Raw genomic sequence first — 8,636 nt, forward strand, 5'->3', positions numbered from 1 at the left:
TGTGTCTTGGTAGTTAAATGGAGATGTGATAGGAGTCATCAGCCTTCATACTTATCTGTTTAATTTTGGCTGTGCTCGGTCTTTGTTGCTATGTGGACTTTTCTCTAGTTGCCTCCAGTGGGAGTTGCTCTCTGGTTGCAGGGCGAGGGCTTCTCACTGTGGTGGCTTCTCTTATGGAGCACAGATTAGGGCACGAGGGTTTTAGTAGCTGCAGCAGGTGGGCTCAGGAGTTGCAGCTCCCGGACTCTAAAGCACAGGTTCAGTAGTTGCAGTGCACGAGCTTAGTGGGATCTCCCAGGATCAGGGTGGAACCCGTGTCTCTTGCATTGGCAGGGAGATTCTTCACTAAGAAAGCACTAGGGAAGCCCCCGCCACTTCACTTTTATAGTCCTTCATGATATAAGTTTTGCAATTCCCTCAGGATGTAGCTTTTGATCTACTGTTTTGGTGAAAGTTCCAGGGTCTTCCATGGTGCCCTTCCAAATACTAGATTTCCAGTATGTGCTAGTTTCTGAAGATGGAAAGGAAGATAATCAGGAAATAGTTTATATTGGACCCTCTGTATGGCAAATTGAGTGAAAACTGATCTCATGACCTCCATAAGCTTCTACTCTAATGGACCACAGAAGCATTCATGTTAGCTGAAAGCTAGCAACTAATAATCTCTCTAAAGGATGAGTGTTCCTCTTTCTCTAGGGCTCAATTCCCCTTGAAATAGTAAAGGATTCCTTAAAGGAAGACCATGAGAGGAATTCAATATAGTTTTGCTGTCAGGAGCCCAGGTCTGGAGCTGGACTCTGTGAGTTTGAAATCTCTCTGTATCTTAGTTTCTTAAACTGTAGAACTTAGTGCCTACTTCAAAGAGTAGTTTGAAGTCTAAGTCATGTTTGAGATATACTCTGCATACTGCAAATTTCATCTTTTTTAGTGAACAATTCTATGAGTTTTGACAAAACTCATAGGTCAGGGTAAACTGCCCAGGGGATGTGATCTCTCAGCTGGTGCTGAAGGATGAGGAGGGTATACGCTCAGATATAGAACATTTTCATCACCATCCCCCCAAAGTCCCTCATACCCTTTTGGTAATCAACCTCTTCCTCATCTGAAGCTCCTGGTGACACCTGCTCTATTTTCTGTCCCAGTAGTTTGCCTTTTCTAGAATGCCATGAAATGAAATCATCCTGTATATGTAGCCTTTTGAGTCTGGCTTTTTTCACTTGGCATGATACAGTTAGGATTCATCCTTGTTGTATGTGTCAGTAATTCATTACTTTTTAATTGCTGAGTAGTATTCCATTGTATGGATGTACCACAGTTTGCATTCCATTCACAGTTGAAGGACTTTAGGGTTGTTATCAGTTTGGGGCAACTAAGAACAAAGCTAATCTGAACATTCATGTTCAGGATTTTGGTGAACATTCCAGTTTTATTTTTCTTGGGTTAAATACCCAGGAGAGGGATTGCTGTGTTATATGATAAGTGCGTAAGTATATTCTTATAAGAAACTATTTTCCAAAATGGATAAGCCATTTTTCATTCCACCAGCAATGTGTGACAGTTGCAGTCACTCCATATCCTGGCCAACACTTGGTACATTCAGTTTTTAACCATTTTAAGGTGTGGTATCTTATTGTGGTGTTTTGTTGTTGTTGTTTGTTTGTTTTTGGCTGCATAGCATGTGAGATCTTAGTTCCCAAACTGGGGATCAAACCCTTGTCCCCTGCAGTGGAAATGCAGAGTCTTAACCACTGGACCGCCAGGGAAGTCCCCTTACTGTGGTTTTAATTTACATTATCCTAATGATTAATGATCTTTCCATGTGCCTATTTGCTAAAATATTCAAATCACCTGTCCATTACAAAAAATGGACTGCTCGCTTTCTTTTTATTGAGTTTTGAGAGCTCTTTATATATCTTGCATACAAATCCTTGATCAGTATGTGAAAGTGAAAGTCACTCAGTTGTGTCCGAGTCTTTGTGACCCCATGGACTGTAGTCCATGGAATTCTCCAGGCCAGAATACTGGAGTGGGTAGCCTTTTCCTTCTCCAGGGGATCTTCCTCAATCCATGATATATGTTTTGCAAACATTTTCCTCCAGTCTGTATCCTGTCTTTTAATTTTCCGAGCAGTGTTTACTGAAGAGCAGAAGTTTTAACACTTTCATGAAGTAGAATTTATGATTTTTTTCTTTAATGGGTAGTGAGTCTGGTGCTATAGATAAGAAGTCTTTGCTTAACACAAAGTCATAAAGATTTCCTCCCATGTGTTCTTCTAGATATTTTATAGTTGGTTTTATACTTAGAACTATAATCCATTTTGAGTTAATTTTTGTTAATATGCCAATTTTCTTTGGTATAGGATTATATATAGTTTCAAGGATTAAATAATGTATGTTACACATTTATAACAGAGCTTGGCACATAATGAAGTTCGATAAATGATAGCTATAATTATTAAAGAACATTCTTTCGCTGTTATTATGGAATTCCTCACTAAGAACACTATTTTCCTTTTACTTAAGGGTGTCTATGAAATGACTCAGGTCTGGAAATTGAGGGAGGTGCCTCATTCCCTATCATTGGGGTTTACCAATCTATCATCATTACTCATTTACCTGCAAGTAACAGAGACCTAAAATAACAGTGTCCTAAACAAGGTGAAAGTTCCTTTCTTTCTCATGTGAGTGTCAGAATGCAGGCTGTCCAGGGCTGGATGGCATCTCTAGTCCACAAAGACACTCAGGGACCTACATGCCTTTTTATCTTATTTTCTCACCACCACTAACTATTGCCCTTATCCACATTCCAAGATGCCTCATAACCACTTCTATGTTCTGAGCAGAAGGTTGGATAACCAACAAGGACCTACTGTATAGCACGTGGAACTCTGCTCAATGTTGTGTGGCAGCGTGGACGGGCGAGGAGCGTGGGGCAGAATGGATACATGTGTCTGCATGGCTGAGTCCCTTCACTGTTCACCTGAAACTATCACAACACTGTTCATTGGCTATACTCCAATACAAAATTATACGTTTTTTAAAAAAGAAATAGAACCTCTGATTTTTAGCAGAACACGTAGCTACCAAGAATAAAGACTACATTTCCCAGCCTCCCTTGCAGGTAGGTATGGCCATGTGCTACCCCTCCCATCCAGGCTGCCACAGAACATTAAGCAGAATTCCAGGTGCTATACAGTAGGTCTTTGCTGGTTATCCATTTTAAATATAGCAGTGTGTATGTGTCCATCCCAAACTCCCCTGGAACTCATAAGTTCATTCTGTGAGTCTCTTTCTGTGTTGTAAGTAAGTTCATTTGTATCATTTCTTTTTAGAGTCCACATATAAGGGATGTCATACATAGGTTCTATTTCTATGAGAGATAAGGGGGAAATAGATATTGGAAAGCAATTAGTAATCCTTGTCACAGTAACTCAGCTCAAGCCTCTGTTCACCAGTTTTTACTATTAAAAAGTACTGATTGGGACTTCCCTTGGGGTTTAGTGGTTAAGACTCAACTCCCAATGCACAAGGTGCAGGCTTGATCCCTGGTCAAGAAACTAGATTCTACATGCCGCAAAGAAGACCTGGCACAGTTAAATAAATAAATTTTTTTTTTAAGTACTGATCAAGTGGCATCTTAGTGGCCTCTTTTGTTTCAGGCACTTAATTAGAAGAAACAAAAATAACTATAATGGTCAGGGACCTTTGTCTATGGAGTACCTGTCTGTTCTGTTGACTAGTGTCTTCTTTATGCTCATCTCCCTCTGCTATTAAGTGCCACTACTTGGTCTAAAGCACATAGTGTTCTTCATTTTCTTTGAAACAAAGAGCCCCATACCATCTTCTAATAGCACCCCAAGCCTGTACAGAACAGATTACTAATGCTTTTTGGTGCTTCTGCTATTTCCTTCACCAAAGTATTTTTTAAGTTATTTGAGAACAAAACAGCACCGTTTTAGTTGCAGAGAGGCGGGTATCTGTGAACTCACAGATGTCTGTAAGGCTGGAGAATGAAGAAAGTACAGTCGTAGTAATTTCCCTCTGGGGCAATCTCAGCCCACACTGGTGCACTCATTTCCCCCTCTCCAACTCTCCCTTGTTGTTTGTAATCTCAAAGATTGGAAACAAAAGACCATCCGTAGAGAACTGAGAAAATTATGCTATATCCATCAGTGTAATATGTGCAGCCATGAGAAGAATGAGAGCTCTAATTACACTGACGTGGAGCAAACTCTAAGATATATTATGTGTAAAGAATAAGATGCAGAACAGGACGTGTGCCAGGCTGCCCTCCACGTATGCGTGCAGGGAGGGAGAGAACACGTGGGTCTGAATGTGTTTGAAACAGCTTGGGAAGGACACAAGACACGACAGCTCTGGTTCTCTGGGGAGAGCCACGGGGTGACTGAGAGAGAGGGTGGGAGGGAGGCGGACTTGCCGCTGCTTTGAACTGTTTGAATCCGGTTGTGTGAGTATATTATTTACTCACACATTTGGAACCACAGACTTGGATCACCCTCCCCGTTCTGCTACTTACCAGCTGTATCATGGTGAGCAAGACTGCATTCCTCTTGAGTCTCAGTTTCTGCATCTGTAAAATTGAACTGTTGGAAGCCTTCCCAGCGCTTTGAGAGTTGCCAAAGGTGTTTCTGTGGCACATTTAAGGGAGCACAGGGTTTCACTGGCATTGCTGCCATTTCCACCACTACATACAGATGACCAAAGAGGAGAAGCCTCTGACCAGGAGAGGCCAGAGTCACTTATCAAAACCTTACAGAAAGTAATGTGGTGAGAGATTGACAGTGTGATCCCTGACCCCACTGAACTTAACCCCAAGTTTGAGGAGCCAGCTTAAGTAATGTCCTGGGGTTCACCTGCTGGGTGATGTCATCTGCTGGACCCTCTTCCTCCACTTCAGTGATAGTGCCCAGGACCAACCCTCAGGGATTCTGTCCCAACTCCAGATGGTTATGTCCTAAAATTCCTCCCTTGTTTCCTCTCTCCATCTTACCAGTGAGAGAACAGTTCTCACATGAAGGAATAGAACACGTAGTCGTCTGGGGCTTTGCAGAGAGAAATACCCAAGATTTCAAGCTTAACGTTTTTTAGAGACATTCTCCCTGAAGTGAGCACCCACTTGGAGCACTGCATAACTCCACTGCGGTGATGCTGACCCTGTGTCCAAACCACGCATACCAGACCAGGAATCCTGTCTCATTCATCATTTATTCATCTGACAGATTAATTCAGTCCCTTCTCTCTGCCAGGGATGTAATGGAGACTAAGCTGGAAGTTACAGTCCTTTGGTGAAGCTAAACAGTCGGATAAACAAATCATAGTAAAGTGCAACCGCATCAGAGAGGCAGCCAAGCTTTCTAGAAATACCAGCAGAGGTTCAGGACACAGGGGCAGGGGTCCCCCAGGTCTGGAAAGTGAGTTTTCAGCTCGCATCTCAAGGTAGTGGGTGGAGGACAAGACCAGATAAAGAGAAGCAGTTTTCCTCCAGCTGTTGTAAAGGTGAAACAGTAGGTGTAAGGCTCCTGCAAGGCTCAACACACTATCAACGCTCCATCAGTTCTTGCTGGTACCTGAGGGAATCTCCCCAGATTCCCAGGCCTGAGTTCAGGGTTGCCATTACCACAAAATACCACAAGAGGGAGCTCGTCCCCAGTTATTTGTGCATTCCTGCTCCTGTCCCTCGGAGAAGGCAATGGCACCCCACTCCAGTACTCTTGCCTGGAAAATCCCATGGACGGAGGAGCCTGGTAGGCTGCAGTCCATGGGGTCGCTAAGAGTCGGACACGACTGAAGCAACTTAGCAGCAGCAGCAGCAGCAGCTCCTGTTCCTGGGACAGCAATGGAGCTTCTTCCCACTGCTGCTGCTGCTGCCGTCAAGTCGCTTCAGTCATGTCCGACTCTTAAGGACTGGTTATTTACACCTTACAAAGCTGTTACAAAGCACCCTCAGACACCTGCAGCCCCTGCCAAGGCCAGTGCGTGCCTGAGTTTATGTGGCTCCTGACAGCCTTGTCCTGGTATTTTCTCTTAAAGCCCAGAATTTTTTCCTCTGAATTCTTACCACCTCAGAATAACTCCAGTTTCCCCAAATGGCCACCAATTATGTTCTTTTCATTCTTCCTGGTTCTTCCCACCCACACTAGACATCCCCAGGGCCCATCCTCCCTCCTTCCCAGCCCTCTTTTCTCTCCCTCTCTCACCCATGGGGGCGAGAACCTGGCCACTGAGGCCTTGGAGCCATCTAGGCAGCAGAGGTTCGTTTTTCTGCATCTGCAAACCACCACCAGGTTCCTAGTATCTCTCCAGAGGGGATGAAAAGGTGTTCTTCCACAAATATCCTTCCTCAGTTAGGAATGCACTCTTTGTTGTGAACCCCACAGTCTCTGCCCTGATGGATAGGATTTGATCTACCTGCTCTGGAGTGAGCTGGCTCTGTCGTCCAGTTCTCACTCTGTGGGTGACCTTGGGCAAGACCATCTCCTCCATGGTCATCACCCATGAAACAGATATGAAAAGAAGATCTAACATCTTTTTGTAGGAAGTTACTTGTAGGGTGACTGAAAAGAGCAGGTGTTCCCTGCTCAGAGAGAAGAATGTTCACAGAGAAAGGAATATTCACAGGCGACCTTATTGCTTTTCTCCCCTGTCCCATGGAAACTTTTTAAACACACCCTGAGATTGACAGGTAAGTCCCCCAAAGGAGAGGGGCCGTTTCCTGACAGATGGCTTCGAGCCAAAGAGATAAAACGTGGGTTCAGTTGGGGGCTGGCAGGAAGTCACTCCGTTTTAACTTTCTACCGGGAGGAATCTGGTGAGGTTGAGGACTGACAAGCACAGGACCTGATGAGGTCAGAAAAGGGACAGCAGAAGGATTTCCAAGTAAAGGAAGCACAGGGATGGGTGGACTTCACAGGTCAGTTGTCCCTGCAGGGGGCAGGAACAAGACCTCAACCATCTGTGCCCAGCTTAGTGCTAGGCACATTAAGGGAAGCCTCCTGGGGTCCAGAGTGACAGGAGCCTTCATCCCCATCTGGACCATCATAGTCAACTGGCTTAGCCCCCTTGAGAAGATCACAGGCAGTCCAGAGGCACCCCACATGGACTGCAGTTTGCCCCTCAGTGAAACAAGAGTTGGATCTGTTTGAAAGTTTTGAAACTGTGTTCCTCAGAACTTCTCAGAGACAAGGAGACAGGGAGAGGGAGATGAGGTGGACTACAAATGCTCAAAGCCCCCTCTGTCTACTTCACGAGAGAAGCACAAAAAAGATCATGTTTTAAAATGAGAGGGGCTTCCCTGGTGGCTCAGTGGTGAAGAGCCCACCTGCCAATGCAGGAGACATGAGTTCTATCCCTGGTCCGGGATGATCCCAGGTGCTGCGGATCAAAGCCCATGCATCATAACTGCTGAGCCTGTGCTCTAGAGCCTGGGAACCGCAACCACTGAGGCACGCTTGCCCTAAAGCCCATGCTCCACAACAAGAGACGGCCCTGCAATGAGAGACCTGAGCAGCACAACAAAGAGTCGCCCCTGCTGGGCGCAACTAGAGAAAGCTGCACAGCAATGAAGACACAGCACAGCCAAAGATAAAAAATAGATAAATAAAACTGAGGGAAAAGAATAATAAAGAAAATCCAGACGACTTATTTGTGTAGTTTAACAATTAGTTATAAAATGAGTATCTTATCATGCAGGGCAAGTAGTAGAACAGTACTTATACCCCAGGGCCCCCTGATACCCTTCCTTTGCCACCTTAGACGCCCCAGACTTGATTTTAAGGAAGCCAACAGGTCTGGTATAAGATGAAGGCTTTAGTGTTTGTGAGTGTGTGTGGTGTCGTGTTTTAGCTGTGATGCAGGATCATGCAACCAAATCGGGCTCACACTTGCCCTTTCTCTTGTATGTGTATTTTTCTTCCCTTCACCACTACCGCTGCTAATATTTTCCCCTTTCCCCCACAGACACTTACTATGTTGTAGTTGGCCTATGCCCTTGGGTATATATTGGTGGTGGTTTAGTCACAAAGTCATGTCCGACTCTTATGATACCATGGACTATAGCCCTCCAGGCTCCTCTGTCCGTGGGTTTTTTAGGCAAGAATACTGAGTGGGTTGTCATTTCCTCCTCCAGGGGATCTTCCCAACTCAGGGACCAAACAAGTGTCTCCTGTATTGTAGAGGTCTCCTGCATTACAGGCAGATGCTTTACCGCTAAGCCGCCAGGGAAGCCCTGTGTATATATGTGTCTTTGAGAAATATATTGAGTTTTGAATGTGTGTACATTTTATTTTTTATTAAACTTTTCATTTCGTATTGGAGTGTAGCTGATTAACAATGTCGTGACAGTTTCAGGTAGACAGCAAAGGGACCCAGCCACACATATATATGTATCCATTCTCTCTCAAACTCCCTCCCATCCAGGCTTCCACATAACATTGAGCAGAGTCCTGGGTTATACAGTAGAGAGAATGTGTGAACATTTTATATCTCTTTTTATTCTTTCCTTTTTACTGCTTTTAAGACTTACCCATGTTATTATATATTCCTCAAACCCATTGCTTCCAACTGCTGCCCATTTACTCCACAGAATGCATTTTTCATTTTTCACATCATGGTTTTTCT

This window comes from Bos indicus, chromosome 26 (genome assembly GCF_029378745.1).
Source record: "Bos indicus isolate NIAB-ARS_2022 breed Sahiwal x Tharparkar chromosome 26, NIAB-ARS_B.indTharparkar_mat_pri_1.0, whole genome shotgun sequence".
NCBI classification, from domain to species: Eukaryota; Metazoa; Chordata; class Mammalia; order Artiodactyla; family Bovidae; genus Bos; species Bos indicus.